Below are 24680 nucleotides of genomic sequence, written 5' to 3' on the forward strand. Positions count from 1 at the left end.
GGTGGGAGGGATTGACTTTATTCATGTGGGGGGCATGTGTGTATTTTTAATAAAAACAGAGAGCTGAGCCTAAAGCCGGCCCTTATGTGAGTTGCAACCAGCCTTAGAGTGTCGTGTGATCATTCTAGGGTAACGGAGCTCCAATCACCCACAAATTCAACAGAACCAAAGTATTTGGATGGGCAGGAATCGTGTAGTTTGGCTGCAGTCGTGGTAAGCGAGATTCGCACAGCTTTATGGGGGATTTCTGCGCATCCAACTGCGAGTACTCACGGTAAGGAGAAATTCGTTAAAGCGAATTTCCAAGACAATTATGTGTCTAAACATGACCTTGTTTTGATTTGTTTTTTTCACGTGAAGTTGTAAAACTAATATATTTTTGATAGATATTTTCATAAAAGAATTAAAAAAAAAAAAAAATCTGTTATCAGTTTAATATCTGATACGTCCCCTCTCTGGGGACCATATATTAAATGGATTTTTAGAACAGAGAGATGGAAGAAGAGCTTGCTCTGTCCACTCCACACATCGACCTGGTATTGCAGTACCTCCAGGACCGGTGCACCCCTCTCTTATGCAGTTTTCCAAAAGCAGACAAAAATGACAAGTAGTCACTCTCCTTTCAACCAAGAAGGAATGGAAAGGAAAGGGCAGAAGTTCAGGACAACAATGATGGGAGTGAGGGAGGCCTCTCCGAGTGGTCCCAACAAGCCTTGGCTTTGCTCCTGCAGACCCTGCCTTCAAGCCACCAGTGGGCTTCATTGTTACCTGTCTTATCTGTTTGTTGCTGCTAAGGAGGTGTGAATAGCTGCCATTAAAGCATCTTAACCCCTGGTGTGCCTGTGTGGTTTTGTTGGTGTCTCTTTCTTGCTCTCTGCTTGCTCATGTTGCCTGGAAGCCATGGCCTGGATGGGACGATGTGCCCAATGGCCCATTAAGGAAGAGAGTCAGCAAGCTCTCTGTCCGAAAGGAGGAAGGCAGCTCGGAAGCCTAGCTTGCAGCATGTAGGAGCAGGCCTGCCTGGCCTGGCAGCCCGAGAGTGCTGCTGCTCGGCTTGACTCTGGGACGCTCGAGCAGCTGCAAGGATGCCATGCCAAGGCCTGTGTCTCCCTCTAGTGACCAGTCTTGCCCACGTGGCTCTAGAGGCGGGCCCATGCAAATGACCATGCTCATTTCTCCTAAAACCAGCAGCACCTGTTGGTGCCCACTTTGGATGGAGAAGCAGACTGGGTGGCAGCTCTGGCCCCAGGGGATGGAAGGTGTTAATTTTGGAAGCCCCACCCACCTGCCAGACAGCTGAGGAGTGTGCCCAACCAGTCTGGAGAGCTCTCAGTGAGCAGTTCCCTTCTGCCAGCTCAGGCGCCCCTCGGCAAGGCCCAAATTTCTGGTTATCACTTCTCAGCCTTTTGGCTTGTGATCCATGTGTTGCAAGTAAATTGGCAGAGGTGTGTAAGGGAATCTGCACCCTCGGCCCTTTGACGTATTCCAAAGTGTCCTTGCTGCTATTGGGGGTGGTGCTTTCCTGATAGCCCACAAGCTGTGATCACCGAGCTGATCCTTCCCTTTGGGGCTGGTGAAGCTTGGTAGTCAGAGCATGGCAAACGTCCCTTCAGATGCTCCCAACACCATCAGGGTGTGTGTGAGAGAAGACATATGTGGCAAATGTGGTTTATACCACATTCAAAAGAAATTGTCTATGTTCTGTGTTCAAGCCTTCCCAACAATCCCAACAACTGGATTTTATGATTTGACCTTTTTCCAGATGGCAGATGTTCAGACCTGTATGATACGGAGCCGTGAGAAAGCCAAGGACCCATTGATGGTAACTCCTTTGAGTTACCTTCATGAGTAACAAATCCAAGCAGAGAATCCCACTAACTCTGCAGATGTACAATCCCTTTGTCCGGGAAGAGGCAATTCGGGCCTTCCACGCCAGATACTGTTCCTTTGTCTGCTTTACGCCTGCAGAAACTAACATTCTCGGGACATTTAATAGGCATAGGTGCTACTATGTCCAATTAAGAAAGGATGACAATGGTATTGGTGGCTGTGCGCACCCCCTGCAGACTTTCTCTATTGGGCCGAATAGGGGTGTGCTATGGTACCCAGAGCAGCCACAGTACTGCCAAAATAGTTTTTCCTTTGGGCACACTAAGGAGCAGTGTGAAGCCGGCATGGTGTGCAGGAACTGTTTTGAGCTGGGGCACAGGACTGCAGAATGCCCAGATGGCCATAAGTGCCATCTATGCGGCAATAGTGATCATCTGGCTCGGCAGTGTCCTAACATGGATGTGGACACACCAGACTCTGTGCAGCAGGTGGCTGGGACCACCGAAGAAAGGACCCTGTCTTATGCCGAGGTCACCAGTGGAGTGACTGCGGCCAAATGTGTGGAAGTCCCTCCAGGAAGCGAAGTGGCAGGAGCTAAGCCCAATGATGCGGCGGTAGTGGCTCAAGTCCCGGCTGTGGGGGTCAAAGAGCCGTCTGAGGCTACCGTGGCCATGGGCGTATTTTCCACGAGGCAAACAAGGCACTTGCCTAGGGTGGCACTTTTCAGGGGAGCAGCGCTGCACCTCGGCAAGTGATGTCACTACAGCAGAGGAATCCAGTGAGTAGTGGGAGTGGTAGGCCTCAGTCCTGGCTTCTCACCGCCATCCACTGTGGAGAGCTCTGGGAGCTCTGACCCTCAGAGCAGCATACAGCCTGGCCGGGCGCACTGCATACTGGGAGTTGAAGTCTTACCCCCACCTCCGACCTGCCACCTCCACAGGAGCAAACTACAATTCCAGCACAGTGTGCGGGGGAAGGACTACAAGTCCCAGCATCCAGTGCGCCTGGCCAGGCTGTAGGCTGCTCTGAGGGTCAGAGCTCTCCACAGTGGATGGCGGTGAGGAGCCAGGGCTGAGTGATGATCCTGGAGGACGGCAGTGTCCAGCAGAGGCAGGGGTCTCCACCCCTCCACCAGGCCTGGTGAGTGATCTCCATCCTGCTACTCTGTATACCATGTATACTATTGTGGGGGGGGGCAGAGAGCGGACAGAGACTGACCAGAAAGACTGCCAGGTGACTGACTCATACCACTAACACCACCTTCACGCCGCTCATACCACTAACGACACCTTCACAGCGCTCATACCACTAACGACACCTTCACGCCGCTCATACCACTAACGACACCTTCTAGCTGCTCATACCACTGACACCTTCTAGCAGCTCATACCACTGACACCTTCTCGGCATTTATACCACTAATGACAACACCTTCTCACTGCTCATACCACTAATGACACCTTCTCACCACTCATACCACCAACGACTCCTTCACAGAAAGATGTGGCCGACCACTAAGTTCCACCCAGCAAACGGTGCACTAGAGACAGTGGGGGTGGGAAAAGGGGGGGGGCTGTGATTGTGTTGCCTAGGGCAGAACAAAACAAATACACCACTGACCGTGGCGGAAGGTGGTGGGGCAAGCACCGAAGAGGTGATGGATCTCTCCAGGGATACACTTAAGAGGAAGAAAGTGGTTGCTGAGGCTCTCCCAGAATCGCAAGTTATCTCAGAGTTTCCAAGCCTTGAGGAGGACTCGGATTCCTCGCAGAAGTCAACCAAATACTTTGCCAGCTGTGGGCAGGTGAAAAACCTCCAAAACCTAATGGGGGGGGGGGGGGGCTGGTGGCATTGATAAATCTGGCAAAGTGTTACTGGAATTGTGTAATGACTTTGGCCTGAAGGACGTGGGCAAGGACAAAGGCCATACATTTTTTTTGGCTGGCAGACATGTAAGCTCACAGATTGATTTTCTTTTTTGTTCCAGTGACATTACTCCTGTTTCCTTTATTGTGCAGCCAGTGTCATTCACGGACCATGGCCGGATCAAATGTAGTGTGAGTATGGAGTCTGATAAGGTGTATGGAACAGGTGTATGGAAGCTGAATGTGGAGCTGCTTGAGGATGTGAGAGGAATATTGTAAGATGTTTGAAAGGTGGAAAAGAAAGAGGTTGGAGTTTGAGAGTGTGATTGAATGGTGGGATTGGGTGAATGTGCAAACAAAGAGGTTTTTTGTGAGGAAGGGATGTGAGAGAGGGGGAGAGAGAGGGGGAGAGAGAGGGGGAGAGAGAGGGGGAGAGAGAGGGGGAGAGAGAGGGGGAGAGAGAGGGGGAGAGAGAGGGGGAGAGAGAGGGGGAGAGAGAGGGGGAGAGAGAGGGGGAGAGAGAGGGGGAGAGAGAGGGGGAGAGAGAGGGAGAGAGAGGGAGAGAGAGGGAGAGAGAGGGAGAGAGAGGGAGAGAGAGGGAGAGAGAGGGAGAGAGAGGGCGAGAGGGCGAGAGGGGGGGAGAGAGAGGGCGAGAGGGGGGGAGAGAGAGGGCGAGAGGGCGAGAGGGGGGGGGAGAGAGGGCGAGAGGGCGAGAGGGGGGGGGGAGAGAGGGCGAGAGGGCGAGAGGGGGGGGGAGAGAGGGCGAGAGGGCGAGAGGGGGGGGGAGAGAGGGCGAGAGGGGGGGGGAGAGAGGGCGAGAGGGCGAGAGGGGGGGGGAGAGAGGGCGAGAGGGCGAGAGGGGGGGGGAGAGAGGGCGAGAGGGCGAGAGGGCGAGAGGGCGAGAGGGCGAGAGGGCGAGAGGGCGAGAGAGAGAAGAGTATGCATGGTGGCACAAACAATTGAGTTACTTAGAAGAAATGGGTGAATGGGGAGAGAGTGTAGAGAATGAGATGGCGGAAGCGAGGGTGAAGGTTTGAAGGTTCTTGGAGTTGAAAGGGAAGGCTTTGATTGTGCAAGCGAGAATGGTGGTGAAAGAGCAGGATGAAAGGTGTACTAGATTTTTCTTTAAGAAGTTGTATGGAAGAATGAGATGGTGAGTGTGTTGGATGAGAATGGATGCGAAGTGGGAATGAGCGGGTGGCTGGGGAAGTGTGGAAATTTTATAGCAAGTTGTTTTCTGTGAGTAAGAGATGCGAATGTGGCGAAAGATGTGATTGGTGAAATTGAGGAGAGGCTGGGAGAAGATGACAGAGTGGTTCTGAGTGAGGATGTGAGTCTGAGTGAGATTGAAATGAGTTTGAATGGCATGAAAAAAGGGAAAATTCCTGGGCTGGATGGACTTCCCGTGGAGTTCTACTGCGTGTTTTGGGAGTGATTGGAAAGAATTGGAATATGCAGGAAGAAAATTAAAACTTATTTTTTTTCCATTTATAAAATATTTCTAACACATAGCATAAAAATACAAAAAAAACAAAACAAAATACAGTCTGCTACCTCTTCTGAGTATGGCAATACCAAACGTGTGAGACTTTTATACAGCCTGGCCATATACAGAGGCCCAACATACAAATAGCACCTTTAGGCGTTCTAAGGGCAAAAATGACATCAAATTTCTTGACAATCTATCACACTTTTGAAGGCTCTGGAGGACCAGGACAAAAAGGAAGCACCCGCAAAATGACCCAGTTTTGGAAAGCAAACACTCCAACGTATTTTTTTTTAGGAGGCATAATGAGTGTTTTGAACATATCGTGTTTTTTTCACCAGTTTTCAGAAAATGTGGGGAAAAAAAATGAATTTTTTTTTTTTTCGGTTTATAAGATATGTTTACCACATAGAGAGGCCCAACATGCAAGGAGCACCATCAGGTGTTCTAGAAACATAATTTATACATCTAATATCTTGACTACCTATATTTTTTAACACCCTGAAGCACCAGGACAATGGAATTACCCACAAAATGACCACATTTTGAGAAGCAAACACCCCACATATATTGTGAGACATAATGAGTTTTTTGAAAATTGTGTTTTTGTTCACAAGTTTTCAGACTATGTGGAAAATGAAATTTTTTTTTTTTTTTAACACAAACGTTCATTTATAAGATATTTTTAGCACCTAGCATGTAAATACCACAAAAAACACCACAAAATACATTCTGCTACTCCTGAGCATGGCAATACCACATGTGTGAGACTTTATAACAGCCTGGCCACATACAGAGGCCCGACATCCAGGTAGCATCGTCAGGCTTTCTAGGGACATAAATTACACATTTCCAGATAACCTAACATTTTTGAAGACCCTTCATATTTCTAACACATAGCATGTACATACCAAGAATTACACCCCAAAATACATTTGAGAAAATGTTAAGCAATAGATTACCTGTGGTTTCAGTAGTGCAGTTGTCCACAGAGGAGAGCATTGGTCCAGGCAGCAGGCAGGGACATGGTCAGCGACATCAAAAGCAATTGTCCAGGCAGCAGACAGGATTATTGTCCATAGTCAGTACAGGAAGTAGGCAGATATATCAGCACAATAAAACAACAAGTGAATACAGCACCAAAAGGAAATTAAAAGAGTAAAATTGAAATAACCTGCTAAACCTCACCCTCTAAAAAAAGGTAACAGTATAAAACAAAAGGGTTGTGTTTATATCATAATAATAAAAAAAAAAAAAACATTGTGAAATTGAAAAACAATCAAATAATTAAATACAGTAAAAGTGCTCAAAAAATGTCTCAGACTTTTTTCACATTGTTTGAAAGATATCAATCACCAAAGTGTACCAATCCAACATATCCAAACCACTCACATGGTAAAGTGTCACAGCTGACACTAGCATGAACTGCATAACATTAAAATCATCTCAAAAGCCGGAGACTCCGGCCTCTTACGGATAAGTGACGTCAGTCCGAAGCTCCACCCTATACGTTGTCATTTGACGTCGTCACGGAGTGGAAGGATGAACGTCACTACATACACAACCCAGCAATTTATACCCCGCTCGTCCGAGGACAAATTACCGGAACAATTCATATACAATTCCAATATTAAGACAAAACAACTGCCTCACTACAATATTAATCAGATGCAATTATAAAATAACCTAAAAAACCTTGATTTGTTCAATATTAAATATACCACCTTAAGGGGTCAGTAACCCTAACCACAAGCCTACAGGGCACTTATACCCCCTTCCTGCCCAGGCCAATTTCCAGCTTTCAGAGCTGTTGCATGACCGAGCAATTGTCATTCAAAATGCAACACTGTACTCATATGAAATTTTTAGCATTTTTTTGTGACAGATAGAGCTTTATTTTGGTGGTAATCACCTCTGGGTTTATTTTTTTCTTTAACAAACCAAAAATTGAAAATTTTGAAATTAAAAAAAAAATAAAAAAAAGTTCTTAGTTTTTGTTATAAAATTTTGTAAATAAGTGATTTTTCTCCTTCACTGATGTGCGCTAATGAGGCTGCAGTGATGGGCACTGATAGGTGGCACTGGTAGGTGGCAGTGATGGGAATTGACAGGCATCACTGATGGGCACTGAAGGGCAGCACTGATAGGTGGCACTGATTGGCAGCTCAGATGGGCACTGATATGTGGCATTGATGTGCACTGGTAGGCACTGATATGTGGCATTGATGTGGCACTGATGGGCACTAGCACGTGGCACTGCTGGGGCTACACTGATCATCAGTGCTCTGCAAGTAATTTTTCTTCATATATTTTGACCAAAATTTATACTGCTACATTTCAATAAACAAAATCAGTGCATATTATTTGGTCTGTGTGAAAGCTATAGAGTCTACAAGCTATGGTACCCATCATTGAAAATTGATCACACCTGATGTACAGATGACCTCTCTCATTTCTTGAGGCAATAACAAGCCAGGACTGTACAAATACCCCCTAAATGACCCCTTTTTGTAAAGTAGACATTCCAAAATATTTAGTAAAAGGCATGGTGAGTTTTTTCAAGTTTTAATTTTCCAAAGAATTTTAAGAAAAAATTATATTTTATTTTTCACCCACAAAGTTGCCATATTAAAGTTATTTCTCACACAGCACAGGCACACTTGCAACTACACCCCAAAATATTTTCTGCTACTTCTCCTGAATATAATGATGCCAAATGTATTAGACTTTCCCACAGCCTGACCACATAGAGAGGCCCAACATGCAAGGAGCACCAACAGGTGTTCTAGGAACATAAATTGCACATCTAACATTGACTATTATAATTTTGAAGGTCTTAAAGCACCAGGACAATGGAATTACCCATAAAATTACTGTATTTTGAGAAGCAAACACTCCAACCTATAAGAGGCATAATGAGTCTTTTGAACATGACATTTCCAAAAGTTTTCAGAATATGCGGGAAGAAAATGAAAACTTTTTTTTTTTTTTTTTTTTTTTTTTACACAATTTGTTAATTTATAAAATATTTCTAACACATAGCACGTAAAATACAAAATAAACCAACCCAAAATACATTCTGCTACCTCTCCTGAGTATGGCAATAGCAAATGTGTGAGACTTTTCCACAGCCTGGCCATATACAGAAGCCCAACATCCAAGTATCACCTTTAGGCGTTCTAAGGGCAAAAATTACACATTCTGTAATAGGTTGTCAATTTCTTGACAACCTATTACACTTTTGAAGGCTGTGGAGGACCAGGACAAAAAAGGAAGCACCCACAAAATGACAGTTTTGGAAAGCAAGCACTCCAACATATTTTTTAGGTGGCATAATGAGTCTTTTAAACATGTTTTTTTCCACAAGTTTTCAGAAAATGTGGAAAAAAAAGATAAACCAGCAACTTGTAAAATTACGTTTTTAAGATGTTTCTAACACATAACATGTAAATACCACAAAATACACACCAATATACATTCTGCTACTCTTCCTTAGTATGGTAATACCACATGTGAGAGACTTTTCTACAGCCTGACCACATGGAGAGGCCCAACATGCAAGGAGCACCATCAGGTGTTCTAGGGACATAAATACCACATCTAATATCTTGAATACCCATTGCATTTTTTAACACCCTGAAGCACCAGGACAATGGAATTACCCACAAAATGACCCCATTTTGAGAAGCAAACACCCCAACATATATTCTGAGGTATGAGTCTTTTGAAAATTTTGTTTTTGTTCACAAGTTTTCAGATTATGTGGAAAATGAAATTTTTGTTTTTTTCACAAAAAGATATTTCTAACACATAACATGTACATACCACAAAATACACCTCAAAATACATTCTGCTACTCCACCTGAGCATGGCGATACCACATATGTGAGACTTTATAACAGCCTGGCCACATACAGAGGCCCGGCATCCAGGTAGCATCGTCAGGCTTTCTAGTGACATAAATTACATATCTAATTTCAAGACAACCTATCATTTTTGAAGACCCTTCATATTTCTAACACATAACATGTACATACCAAGAATTACATCCCAAAATACATTTGAGAAAATGGTAAGCAAAAGATTACCTGTGGTTTCAGTAGTGCAGTTGTCCACAGAGGAGAGCATTGGTCCAGGCAGCAGGCAGGGACATGGTCAGCGACATCAAAAGCAATTGTCCAGGCAGCAGACAGGATTATTGTCCATAGTCAGTACAGGAAGCAGGCAGATCAAATCAACAGTACAAAATCAACAAAAAGGTTGCGTTTATATCATAATAATAATAAAAAAAAAACCTTATATTGTGAAAATTGAACAATAATCAAATAATTAAATACAATAAAAGTGCTCAAAAAACGTCTCTGATATCTTTCAATGTGAAAAAAGTCCATCACCAAAGTGTACCAATCCACCACCAGTAGACATGAATTAACTCACCAGAGCATATTGCTAGTAATATTATAAACTAGCAATTTGAACATTTGCTCTGGGAGCAATGAACTGCAGACAGGTACCACGGCAACAAGACTCTCCAATATATACAACTCCCCTTACATAGGCTCAAAAGGGAAGAGAAACAAAGCAGGCGATAGTGTAACACTGTATAGCAGGTTTATTTGTATATAAAACATATCCAAACCACTCACATGGTAAAGTGTCACAGCTGACACTAGCATGAACCGCAGAACATTAAAATCATCTCAAAATCCAGAGACTCCGGCCCCATATGGAACTTAGTAACGTCAGTCCGAAGCTCCACCCTATGCGTTTTGTCACTTGACGACTTCGTGGAGTGGAAGGATGAACGTCACTACATACACAACCCAGCAATTTATACCCCGCTCGTCCGAGGACAAATTACCAGAACAATTCATATACAATTACAATATTAAGGCAACACAACTGCCTCACTACAATATTAATCAGATGCAATTAAAAAATAACCTAAAAAAAACTTGATTTGTTCAATATTTCATATACCACCTTAAGGGGTCAGTAACCTTAAAGTCGAACTCTAACATTCCAAAAACCCCATAAATTATAAACAAAGAAGGAAAGTAGACTATAAATATAAAGTGTACACTCCTCCTTACAATTATCATAAAATAACAAACAAAATTAATAAAAAATATATTATAATTATCTCATACCAGATGTTGTTCAAAGTGTTACAACATTATTAAATCTAGAAATCTGTGAGCAAACAATTGAGATCAATATCAATATTCAAACCTTGAGGTCTCAGGGTATCTAAATTATAAATCCATTAAGTCGCCCTTCCAGAAACTTTTAGCATATCAATTCCTCTCCAATGTTGGTCAATTTTATCAAATTCCCCAAAAAGTCAGCAAATTTGGATCACAATTATGATACAGCTTGCAATGTCTAGAGATGCTGTGTTTGTTGAATCCTTTAATATTAATATGTTCTCCTATTCCTGTTTTCAAGGATCTCACTATTCTTCCTATGTACTGAAAGTGGAAAGGACATTCTAAGATGTAAACTACATGTATGGAATCACAGGATACCAATGATTTAATCTTATATTAATTTGTTGAAGTCGATCAAAAAATAAGAATAGAGTGGTAAAACAATTTAGAAGTATTTCTACATGCCTTACATTTTTTACAATAAAACCCTTCCAAACCTGGAAAGAGACTAATGCGTTTTGGTGCATCGATATTATGCATAATTTTTGTTCTTAAGGATTTATTTTTCCTATACACAAAATTTGGTTTATTTGGAATTATATTCCTTACTCTCATCCCTCATTAATATAGGCCAATATTTAAAAAAAAAAAAAAAAAAAAAAATCTATATCCTTGTATTGGGCATTGAAATCTGTGACAAACATAACTTCTTTATTGATGTTATTCTTATTTTTCTCCAATAAGGACTCTCTAATTTAAATTTTACCTGATCTTTCTTTCTCCAAAAAAGTATCATTATATCCTCTCTCAATAAATCTCTCCATTAGTAAATCAGTTTCCAAATCACAATTACTCCTGATTCACGTAAACTGACTCCTGGGTGTACTATAAAGCCACCTTGGATGGTGACAACTGGATACAGGTATATAGCGATTCTTGTCCCCATCTTTGAAAAAAGTATTGGTATAAATTTGACCTTCAAACTTAAATAGAATCAGGTCCAAAAAATCAACTTTTTTGAAATTACTGGTCATAGTAAATTTCAGACCATAATTATTATTGATAGATTTAGAAAAAAATATCCAGCTCATCTTGGGTACCCTTCCACACTATTATATCATCAATGTACCTCTTATATAGTACCATCTCTGGCCAATTATTATAGATAAATTCTTCCTCCCATTTTGCCATCACCAAATTGGCAACACTAGGGGCATATTTGGCTCCCATAGCTACACCCTTACACTGCTGATAAACTTTATTATACCAAAAGAGGTTGTTATTCATTGCAAATTCCACTAATGAACTCTCTACGAGTCTTTTTGAGTTTTGTTTTATATTTCAATGCCCAATGAACTGCTTTAATATCATCCTGATCAATACTTGTATACGACTATGTCTATTGTCACAAGTGAAACATTTTCTACACCTTTCAAAATGCCTCAATTTTTTTTTTTATCAGATCTCCACTATCCTTCAAAAAAGATTTGTTTATCACAATTTCTTGTAAGTAATGATCAATATACTCTCCAATCCTAGCAAATAGAGATGAGCGAATCGAACTAGGCGAAGTGGAATTCGTTTCGAATATTAGAAAAATTTCGATTCGCGCCGAATCCGAAAATTAGCATACTTCGGATACGCGAATCGAAATTTTTCCTAAAATGGCGGCGACATGTGCGGCGATGGAGCGGGGATGTCTGGGAAGGCGCGCAGACAAGGCGCGCTGACCCATAATGCATTCATTCATGACATGTGATCGCATTAGCCAATCAGCAGCCAGCCAGCCAGCACTGTGTAATGGTCGAGCTATAAATGGTGGCCATTTTAGAATTCTCCATTTGCCTCCAGTCATTCAAGAGAGGCAGACCTTACTGTATTGAGGGAGAGAGTTAGGGCCACAGAAACGTTACTTAGGGCCACAGAAACGTTACTTAGGGCCAGACACAGAATTGTTACTCAGGGACAGACACAGAATTGTTACTCAGGGACAGACACAGAATTGTTACTCAGGGACAGACACAGAATTGTTACTCAGGGACAGACACAGAATTGTTACTCAGGGACAGACACAGAATTGTTACTCAGGGACAGACACAGAATTGTTACTCAGGGACAGACACAGAATTGTTACTCAGGGACAGGTCCACAGTGTGTCATGCCATGTGCCACTTTCAGGTCTCCTCACACTGCTGGTGTGTTACATTTTGTCATAGGGTGCTGGCAGATTACGGGCCTCCCATAGCTGCTGCCAGGCCCCTAATCTGCCATGGGCCCCTGTACCGCCTCCCATTGCTGCTGTCTCCATCGCCACACTCTGCCATGTGCCACTTTCAGGTCTCCTCACACTGCTGCTGGGTTCCATTTTGTCATAGGGTGCTGGCAGATTACGGGCCTCACATTGCTGCGGCCAGGCCCCTAATCTGCCATGGGCCCCTGTACCGACTCCTCATGCTGTGACATTGCAACAAGGTGGAATTCAACCCTACATATGTTAGACCGCCTTTACGAACAGCGAAAGGCCATCACCCATTTCCTGATGTTACAAGCGGATAAAGGTACTCCCCTGTGTAACTTAGATGTCAGCCATTGGCAGCTCATGCGTGACACCTGCCGCTTGCTCAGGCCCTTTGAGGAGGCCACGCTATTTGTGAGTCGGCAGGACAATGGGATGAACGACGTCATTCCTCTGTTGCACGTCCTGGAACAAATGCTGTTAACAATGGCTGGTCAGGGTGCGGTAGACGTGGCGCACAGATCTCAACGCCACGTGACCCCTGTGGGGGCAGGACAGGAAGAAGAGGAGGATGTAGAGGAGGACATTGGGTCCTCTGTCTCCTCCTCCTCTACCAGATGCTCCTGCTCCTCCACTCCTGTCCGCTGAGTGGAAAAACCACCCACTTCACTCAATAATTCCTGAGCACCAGACGCACCGTGGCAGTATGCTGTGGAGATGGAGGCAGGGAGTCCCTCGCATTCCTTGGCACAAATGGCCCATAGCATGCTCGGTTGCTTGCGTAGCGACAGCCGAATAATAACCATCAGACAGAGGGATGACTTTTGGCTGTCCAGCTTGTTGGACCCTCGCTACCGTTCCAAAATGGTGGCCTCTCTCACACCTGCTGAGAGGGAGGCCAAAATAAAGTACTATAAAAACCACCTATGTAGTCAGTTGGTCTCTGCCTTTCTGCGCCAACGTCCATCCTCAGACACTGTGGGCCCTGTGCGCTCGCGTTCCGCTGCCATGGCAGCAGGGGAGGGGTGGGGTGGTAGGAGCAGTGGCAGCTCCACCAGCAGCGTGGGTCCCTGTACGGCCTCCCATTGCTGCTGTCTCCATCGCCACACTCTGCCATGTGCCACTTTCAGGTCTCCTCACACTGCTGGTGGGTTCCATTTTGTCATAGGGTGCTGTATGGCCTCCCATTGCTGCTGCCTCCACCGCCACACTGTGGCTCCACACTCTGGTTTTGGCCCCGTGACTGCCCAAATGAGTGAAGTGTGCGGTGATTCTAAGATCGACGGCACTCATCTGCATGTCATACTGACTGACAGTATTATTTCTCTTCCCCAGAAGACTCCAAGGGCATTTAAATTAAAGGTACAGTGTCCTGCACTAATATAAAGGCTCTCTGAAGCCTAGAAACACCCTTTTATAAGTTAAAATCGCAGCGAATATATTCGACTCGAATCGATTTTTTTTTCACGAATTCGCCGAATCAGTCGAATCGAATTTTTGAATACTTCGCTCATCTACTAGCAAATATAGAATTTATACCACTTGCAATCGTCCTCCCAGGTGGTTTACTTTTATGTTTATGTAATTTAGGTAAATGATAAATAGTGGGAATCCAAGGATTTTTTAACAGCAGATATCTAGCTTCTTTGTTATTAAGGACTCCAATATCTCTTTTCTTAATATTCTTTAGTTGATTTCTTAAATTTTTTGTAGGATTTTTACTTAATTTCTTATAGGTATCCTTTAAATGTTAATAACCTCTCCATCTCATTTTCATAGTCTGTTTTATTTAAAACTACTATACTTCCTCCTTTATCTGCTGCTCTAATTATAACATTGTTCTTTTGTTCTAATTCTTTTATACCCATCTCAATTTCTCAAGTAAAAATACCTTTATTCTTAAAATTGAATTTTCTTAATATTCTCCACCATGTTTTTAAATACTTCAATAAATTAATTCCCCTTATTTTTTTAGATTAAATGTAGACGCATTTTTTATAATTACTTTAAATTATTTGCTGTCTTTTTATTTATCTCAAAAATGTTTTATATATATTTAATTTTCTCACAAACTTCTGTACATCTACGAATGTATCAAATTTGTTGATACTGGCCCACAGAACAGATTTCAAACCCAAATCTAGTACATTTCATTCTCTGTTAAAATAACATCACTTAAAAATTCCTGCACCTATTCTCTTTTCCTTTTCCTCCTCTCTTCCCCCGTACCTTACTTTCTTCCATAATTTTCTTGCTTTCTCCACCCTCTCCTTGAAAAATTGTGGCCTCTCATAGAAGGGTTCCAACCTCTGTATGAGTTCTAAAGACCTCCTTTCCTCATTGGTCCCATCTGAAAATCCCCTCTATGTGTCCAACTTCCTCTATTCGATCCAGACCCCTGAGAGGAACCTCTCATAAATCTTCCTCTTCCACCTCTATGAGTACCAAAAAATTGTGTGTATTATACTGTGGTCCAGAATCAAATTCTCTTTGAAATTGGACAGAATTTCTCAAAAGTGCTGAGTGATTTTTGTTGGCCTGTGTTACTTTAGACATACCTGGGATTTTTTTAGCTTTTCCAGGTGTGAATTGTTTACAAGAAAGGGAATAATATTTTAATACAGGCTAAGACAGTAATTAGAGAAAAGGATGAGAAATTATCCAGTTTTTTCTTTAAAAAAAGTGTGATGGAAGGATGGAGATGAAGAATGTATTGGAGGAGGATGGGAATATAGTAAATGGGAATGATAGAGAGGAAGTGTGAAAAATGTATTCTGGATTATATGTTGAAAAGGGGAGAGATGAAAGCATAGAGAGGGAGGTATTGGTAGAAATTAAGACACGGTTAGGAATGGAAGATAGGGAGTGGTTGGGAGAGAATGTGAGTATGGAGGAATTTGAAAGTGTGTGAAAAACATGAAAATAAGTAAATCACCGATAAACGATGGGCTCCCGGTGGATTTTTACAGTACGTTTTGGGATGTTATAGGTAAGGATGTGTTTGAAGTGTGTGTAAAAGTGTTGGCGTATGGGAAATTGGCTAAATCAATGTGTGATAGTGTTGCTATATAAGAAAGAGGACAGGAATGACTTAAGGAATTGGAGGCCAATTACATTATGAAACACAGATTATAAGATTATTGCAAAAATAGTGGCTGATAGATTGGGACATGTTGTGGAAGGGATGGTTGGTGACTAGCAAGTATGTGCAGTGCGGGCAATAGCAATAACAGAAAAGTTTTATATGTTTGAGGGATGGGTTATGGTGGTGTAAGAAGAGAAAGGAGAAACTGGCGGTATTGACAATTGATTTTGAGAAGGCTTATGATAGAGTGGTTCATGCATATATGTTTAAGGTGTTAATGGAGATGGGAGTGCCTGAAAAAAATGATTGGTTGGATTAAGTGTATGTATCAAGGAATGAGAGGTAGAGTTTAAGTGAATGGATGGTTGACATAGGTGGTGAGGATTAGGTCTGGTGTGAGACAGGAATGCCCATTGTCTCCAGTATTGTTTGTATGTGCAACTGAGCCATTGTTAAGAATGTTAGGAAAGGATAAATTGGTAAGGGGTGTGGAGGTGCCTGGGAGTGGGGGAAAGTTTTCAAGTGTGATTGGATATATGGATGATGTCACAGTGATTTGTAAGAGTGGTGAAAGATTGAGGAGGGCAAAATTGTTGGTGAATGTGTTTTGTATGGCAAGTGGTTTTAGTGTCAATAAGAATAAGAGTGTGTGTAAGTTTTTTGGTGAGTGGAATGATGGGAGGCAATGAGGATGGAAGGAGTGTGAAAATGGGGGTAAGGGTGTTAGGAGTGAAGTTTAATAATGATTTATTTGGATTAAAGCGTTGGGAGGATGTGAGCTTGAGGGTACAAAAAAAAAAAAAAAAGTATAATTTTGGTCTTTAAGAACATTGTTGGAGGGAAAAATAATAAGTCTGTTATGCCGATTTTGTGGTTTTTATATTCTGTATTCCCAGTGCCAGATAGGGTGCTAAAGAAAATTGTCAATTTGTTTTACGTTCTTTTGGTTGTCGAAAATAGAGAAATTGAAGAGAGAAAGTTGTGAAGATGGTGTTGAGTGGGGGAAGGATTGGGAAGTATTGAGAGATTTTTGGTGGTGAAATATATTGGGTTGTGTGTAAAGATTGCTAAGAGAGTATGACCAGACGTATGATGAGGTATGTAGGGGGGAGTGTGTTGAGTAGAGTGTGGTAATGCCCCCTGGTTTTAAGTTAGGATTGAGAGGGGGGATAAAGAAGTATGAATTGGATGGAATAAGTAGAGGTGTGGTGTGAAGGTAAGAAAGTTATGGGTCTAATGTATAAGAGAGAAGGAATGGAGTTGATAGGTGGATTGAGCTTAGTGGAGTTTGAGAATGTTTGGAAAAAGGGTGTGTAGTAAAGATTTGGTGAATCGTCAGAAGGATGTGGCAAGGATGGCAGTGCATGGATGTCTACGTACGAGAGTGTTTCAGAGAAGGAGATTGGTTGACAGTGAGGGCTGTGGGAAGAATTAAAGTGTGATTCATTTGTTTTGGGAATGTGGTTTTGTGAAAGACGTTTGGAATAGTTTGTGGTGGATGGTGGAAGGATTGACGGGTTTAACCACTTGCCTACTGGGCACTTGTACCCCCTTCCTTACTAGGCCAATATTTCAGCTTTCAGTGCTCTCACACTTTGAATAACAATTACTCAGTCATGCAACACTGTACCCATATAAAAGGTTTGTCCTTTTTTAACACAAATAGAGCATTCTTTTGGTGGTATTTAATCACCACTGGGTTTTTAATTTTAATTTTTAACAAAAAAAAGACCGAAAAAAAAAATGCATTTTTCTTAGTTTTTGTTATAAAATTTTGCAAGTAATTTTTTTACATATATTTTGACCACAATTTATACTGCTACATTTCTTTGGTAAAAACACAAATCAGTGCATATTTGGTCTGTGTGAAAGCTATATAGAGTCTACATGCTATGGTACCAATCATTGAAAATTGATCACACCTGATGTACAGACAATAAGGACAATAGAATTACCCACAAAATGACCAAATTTTGAGAAGCAAACACCCCTACGTATATTCCATGAGGCATAATGAGTCTTTTGAACATGTTGATTATTTCCCAAAGTTTTCAGAATATGTAGGAAGAAAATGAAAACGTATTTTTTTTTTTTTTACACAAAGTTTCCATTTATAAAATATTTTTAACACCTAGCATGAAAATACAAAAAAAAACCTAAAATACATTCTGCCACCTCTTCTGAGTATGGCAATACCAAACGTGTGAGACTTTGATAGCCTGGCCTTATACAGTGGCCCAACATACAAATAGCACCTTTAGGCATCCTGAGGGCAAAAATGACAATTTCTTGACAATCTATCACACTTTTGAAGGCTCTGGAGGACCAGGACAAAAAGGAAGCACCCGCAAAATGACCCAGTTTTGGAAAGCTAACACTCAAACATATTTTTTAGGAGGCATAATGAGTCTATTGAACATGTCGGTTTTATTCACAAGTTTGTGAAAAAAAAAAAAAAAAAAAAACTTTCATTTTTTTTTCCACATTTTCAAAGTTCTCAGTTTATAAGATATTTTTACCACAGAGAGGCCCAACATGCAAAGAGCACCATCAGGTGTTCTAGAGACATAGTTTACACATCTAATATCTTGACTACCTAGTATATTTTTTTTAACCCCTGAAACACCAGGACAATGGAATTACCCAAAAAAAACCTATTTTGAGAAGCAAACACCCCAAAATATATTCTGAGGCATAATTAGTCTTTTGAACATGTTTTTGTCCACAAGTTTTCAGACTATGTGGAAAATGAAAACTTTTTTTTTTTTTCTTAAACAAAGTTGTTCATTTATAAGATATTTCTAGCACATGTAAATACCACAAAATACACATCAAAATACATTCTTCTACTCCTCCTGAGCATGGCAATACCACATGTGTGAGACTTTATAACAGCCTGGCCACATAAGGAGGCCCGACATCCAGGTAGCATCGTCTGGCTTTCTAGGGACATCAATTACATATCTAATTTCCAGATAACCTATCATTTTTGAAGACCCGTCATATTTCTAACACATAGCATGTACATACCAAGAATTACACCCCCAAAATACATTTGAGAAAATGGTAAGCAAAAGATTACCTGTGGTTTCAGTAGTGCAGTTGTCCACAGAGGAGAGCATTGGTCCAGGCAGCAGACAGGATTATTGTCCATAGTCAGTACAGGAAGTAGGCAGATATATCATCAGCACAATAAAATAACATAAGTGAACAGCGCCAAAGGAAATTAAAAAAATAAAATTGAAATAACCTGCTAAACCTCACCCTCTAAAAAAAGGTAACAGTATAAAACAAAAAGGTTGCGTTTATATCAGAATTATAATTAAAAAAAATTATATTGTGAAATTGAAAAACAATCAAATAATTAAATACAGTAAAAGTGGTCAAAAAAATGTCTCTGGTGATGGACTTTTTTCACATTGTTTGAAAGATATCAAAGTGTACCAATCCACCACAAGTAGAAATGAATTAACTCACCAGAGCATATTGCTAGTAAGATTATAAACTAGCAATTTGCAGATCATTGCTCCCAGAGCAAATGTTCAGACAGGTTCCACAGCAACAAGACTCAAAAGGCTCAAAAGGGAAGAGAAACAAAGCAGGCGATAGTGTAACACTGTACCATGTGAGTGGTTTGGATATGTTTTTAAATACAAATAAACCTGCTATAAAAAGTGTCACAGCTGACACTAGCATGAACCGCAGAACATTAAAATCATCTCAAAAGCCGGAGACTCCAGCCTCTTACGGAACGTAGTGACATCAGACCGAAGCTCCACCCTATGCATTTTGTCACTTGACGTCATCACGGAGTGGAAGGATGAACGTCACTACATACACAACGCAGCAATTTATACCCCGCTCGTCCGAAGACAATATACTGGATCAATTCATATACAATTCCAATATTAAGACAAAACAACTGCCTCACTACAATATTAATCAGATGCAATTATAAAATAACCTAAAAAACCTTGGATTTGTTCAGTATTTCATATACCACCTTAAGGGGTCAGTAACCTTAACCACAAGCCTATAGGGCACTTATACCCCCTTGCTGTCCAGGCCAATTTCCAGCTTTCAGCGTTGTTGCATTTTGAATAATTGCTCGGTCATGCAACACTATACACATATGAAATTGTTACCATTTTTTTGTGACAGATAGAGTTTTATTTTGGTGGTATTTAATCACCTCTGGGTTTATTTTTTCTTTAACAAACCAAAAACTGAAAATTTTGAAAAAAAAAAAAAAAAAGTTCTTAGTTTTTGCTATAAAAGTTTGTAAATACGTGATTTTTCTCCTTCACTGATGTGTGCTGCAGTGATGGGCACTGATAGGTGGCACTGATGGGCATTGACAGGCATCACTGATGGGCACTGAAGGGCAGCATTGATAGGTGGCACTGACTGGCAGCTCAGATGGGCACTGATGTGGCATTGATGTGCACTGGTAGGCACGGATATGTGGCATTGATAGGTGGCACTGCTGGGGCTACACTGATCATCAGTGCTCTGATGATCAGTGTAAATGTCCCCTCCGCGGAATGCCGATTACCGACTCTCCTCTCGAGCTGTCACCGTGACAGCTTGAGAGGACAGAAATACCAATAACCGGATTTTCCCTGTTTAAATGAGATCAGCTGTGATTGGATACAGCTGATCACATGACTGAGCCGACCTCTTCGGCTCTTTACATGGATCGGTGATCCACTGTGTCCTAGGGGCACAGCGCACCGCTGATCGCCACGCTGCACGCTCCAGGAGCCGCGCATGCGTGGTTAGAATGGGAGGACATCATATGACGTCCTCCCAGAACGAGAGAACCACCTTGCGTCCGTCATATTACTATAACCAGGAGGTGGTTAAAGCCAAACTCTAACATTGGGGTTTTTAATTTTTTGCACAATAAACAAAAAAAAGACCGAAAATTTAAAATAAAAGAAAAAAAAATGCATTCTTAGTTTTTGTTATAAAATTTTGCAAGTAATTTTTCTTTATATTTTGACCAAAATTTATACTGCTACATTTCAATAAACAAAATCAGTGCATATTATTTGGTCTGTGTGAAAGCTATAGAGTCTACAAGCTATGGTACCAATCATTGAAAATTGATCACACCTGATGTACAGATGGCCTCTCTCATTTCTTGAGGCCCTAACAAGCCAGGACTGTACAAATACCCTCTAAATGACCCCTTTTTGTAAAGCAGACATTACAAAATATTTAGTAAGAGGCATGGTGAGTTTTTCAAGTTATAATTTTTTCTCAAAATTCTTTGGAAAATTAAATGTGTTTTTTTTCACCCACAAAGTTGCCATATTAAGTGATTTCTCACAGACAGCACAGGCACACTTGCAACTACACCCCAAAATATTTTCTGCTGCTTCTCCTGAATAGAATCATGCCAAATGTATTAGACTTTCCCACAGCCTGACCACATAGAGAGGCCCAACATGCAAGGAGCACCAACAGGTGTTCTAGGAACATAAATTGCACAACATATTGACTATTTATTACAATTTTGAAGGTCTCAAAATACCATCATTTTGTGGGTAATTCCATTGTCCTGGTGCTTTGAGAAGCAAACACCCCAACCTATAAAAGGCATAATGAGTCTTTTGAACATGACATTTCCAAAAGTTTTCAGAATATGCGGGAAGAAAATGAAAACTTTTTTTTTTTTTTCCCTACACAAAGTTGTTAATTTATAAAATATTTCTAACACATAGCACGTAAAATACAAAAAAAAAAAAAAACAACCCAAAATACCTTCTGCTACCTCTCCTGAGTATGGCAATACCAAAATGTGTGAGACTTTTCCACAGCCTGGCCATATACAGAGGCCCAACATCCAAGTACCACCTTTAGGCATTCTAAGGGCAAAAATAACATATCTAATTTCTTGACAACCTATTACACTTTTGAAGGCTCTGGAGGACCAGGACAAAGAGGAAGCACCCACAAAATGACACAGTTTTGGAAAGCAAACACTCAAAACGTATTTTTTAGGAGGCATGAGTCTTTTGAACATGTCGTTTTTTTCCACAAGTTTTCAGAAAATGTGGAAAAAAGAAAACGTAATTTTACAACAAAGTTGTTGGTTTATAAGATGTTTCTAACACATAACATGTAAATACCACAAAATACACACCAATATACATTCTGCTACTCTTCCTTAGTATGGTAATACCACATGTGAGAGACTTTTCTACAGCCTGACCACATAGAGAGGCCCAACATGCAAGGAGCACCATCAGGTGTTCTAGGGACATAAAAAATGTAATGGGTAGTCAAGATATTAGATGTGCACTTTAACACCCTGAAGCACCAGGACAATGGAATTACCCACAAAATGACCCAATTTTGAGAAGCAAACACCCCAACATATATTCTGAGGCATAATGATTATTTTGAAAATTTTGTTTTTGTCCTCAAGTTTTCGGACTATGTGGAAAATTAAAACTTTTTTTTTTTTTTTACACAAAGTTGTTCATTTATAAGATATTTTTAACACATAGCATGTAAATACCACAAAATACACATCAAAATACATTCTACTCCTCCTGAACATGGCAATACCACATGAGACTTTATAACAGTCTAGCCACATACAGAGGCCCAACATCCAGGTAGCATCGTCAGGCTTTCTAGGGACATAAATTACACATCTAATTTCAAGACAACCTATCATTTTTGAAGACCCTTCATATGTCTAACACATAGCATGTACATACCAAGAATTACATCCCAAAATACATTTGAGAAAATGGTAAGAAAAAGATTACCTGTGGTTTCAGTAGTGCAGTTGTCCACAGAGGAGAGCATTGGTTCAGGCAGCAGGCAGGGACATGGTCAGCGACATGAAAAGCAATTGTTCAGGCAGCAGACAGGATTACTGTCCATAGTGAGTACAGGAAGCAGGCAGATATATCATCAGCACAATAAAATAACATAAGTGAATACAGCGCCAAAGAAAATTAAAAAAATCAAATTGAAATAAGCTGCTAAACCTCACTTTCTAAAAAAGGTAACAGTATAAATCAACAAAAAGGTTGCGTTTATATCAATTAAAAAAAAAAAAAATGTGAAATTGAAAAATCATCAAATAATTAAATACAATAAAAGTGCTCAAATAATGTCTCTGGTGATGGACTTTTTTCACATTGTTTGAAATATATCAAAGTGTACCAATCCACCACCAGTAGACATGAATTAACTCACCAGAGCATATTACTAGTAATATTATAAACTAGCAATTTGAACATTTGCTCTGGGAGCAATGAACTGCAGACAGGTACCACAGCAACAAGGCTCTCCAATATATCCAACTCCTCTTAGCTTTGGGAGTAATGTTCTGCAGACAGGATACCTCGGCAACAAGACTCTCCAATATATACAACTCCCCTTACATAGGCTCAAAAGGGAACAGAAAAAGCAGGTGCTAGTGTAACACTGTATAGCAGGTTTATTTGTATTTAAAAACATATCCAAACCACTCACATGGTAAAGTGTCACAGCTGACACTAGCATGAACCGCAGAACATTAAAATCATCTCAAAAGCCGGAGACTCCGGCCTCATACGGAACGTAGTGACGTCAGTCCGAAGCTCCACCCTATCAGTTTTGTCACTTGACGTCTTCATGGAGTGGAAGGATGAATGTCACTACATACACAACCCAGCAATTTACACCCCGCTCATCCGAGGACAAATTACTAGAACAATTCATGTCTAGAGATGTTTGTCGAATCCTTTAACATTAATATGTTCTCCTATTCTTGTATAGAGACTCTGTGTTTGTCAACTCCTTTAATATGTTCTCCTATTCCTGTTTTCAAGGATCTCTCTGCTCTTCCTATGAACTGAAAGTGGCAAGGACATGCTAAGATGTAAACTACATGTGTAGAATCACAGGATATCAATGATTTAATCTTATATTCTTTATTTGTTGAAGTCGATCTAAATTGTTTTACCACTCTTTTTTTTTTTAAGTATTTCTACATGCCTTACATTTTTTTTTTATACAATAAAACCCTTCCAAACCTGGAAAAAAACTAATGCGTTTTGGTGGATCTATGATATTATGCATACATTTTGTTCTTAATGATTTTTCCTATACACGAAATTCAGTTTATTTGGAAATATATTCCTTAGAGTCTCATCCCCCATTATTCTAGGCCAATATTTTTTTTTTTTTTAATTTCTATATCCTTTTATTGGTCATTGAAATCTGTGATAAACATAACTCCTTTATTGATGTTATTTTTCTCCAATAAGGACTCTCTACTTTTAAATTTTACCTGATCTCTTTCTCCAAAAATGTATCATTATATCCTCTCAATAAATCTCTCCATTATTAAATCAGTTTGTCAAAAAAATCAGTTTCCAAAATCACAATTTCTCCTTATTCGCGTAAACTGACTCCTGGGTGTACTATAAAGCCCCCTTGGATGGTGACAACTGGATACAGGTATATGGCTATTCCTGTCCCCATCTTTGAACAAAGTATTGGTATAAATTTGACCTTCAAACTTAAATAGAATCAGGTCCAAAAAATCAACTTGATTGAAATTACTGGTCATAGTAAATTTCAGACCATAATTATTAATATTGATAGATTTAGAAAAAAAAAAATCTATCTCATCTTGGATACCCTTCCACACTATATCATCATCATCATCATCATCAATGTACCTCTTATATAGTACCATCTCTGGCCAATTATTATAGATAAATTCTTCCTCCCATTTTGCCATCACCAAATTGACAACACTAGGGGCATATTTGGCTCCCATAGCTATACCCCTACACTGCTGATAAACTTTATTATTCCAAAAGAAGTTATTCAAAAGAATGAATAATCATCGCAAATTCCAATAATGAACTCTATGAGTGAGTTTTGTTTTAGATTTCAATGCCCAATGAACTGCTTTAATACCATCATCCTGATCAATACTTGTATACGACTCTACGTCTATTGTCACAAGTGAAACATTTTCTACACCTTTCAAAAGGCCTCACATTTTTTT

General features: G+C 40.6%; 1 non-coding gene across 1 annotated transcript; it reads left to right on the forward strand.

Moving 5' to 3' along the window:
* The first annotated feature begins 371 nt into the window (after positions 1-371).
* LOC149440196 (U2 spliceosomal RNA) lies at positions 372-570 on the forward strand. Its single transcript, XR_016307719.1, has one exon. It is a non-coding gene; the product is annotated as a U2 spliceosomal RNA (small nuclear RNA).
* Positions 571-24680: the final 24110 nt, after the last annotated feature.

This window comes from Staurois parvus, unplaced genomic scaffold (genome assembly GCF_062004578.1).
Source record: "Staurois parvus isolate SC_StPar_1 unplaced genomic scaffold, SC_StPar_1.0 ptg001110l, whole genome shotgun sequence".
Taxonomy (NCBI): domain Eukaryota; kingdom Metazoa; phylum Chordata; class Amphibia; order Anura; family Ranidae; genus Staurois; species Staurois parvus.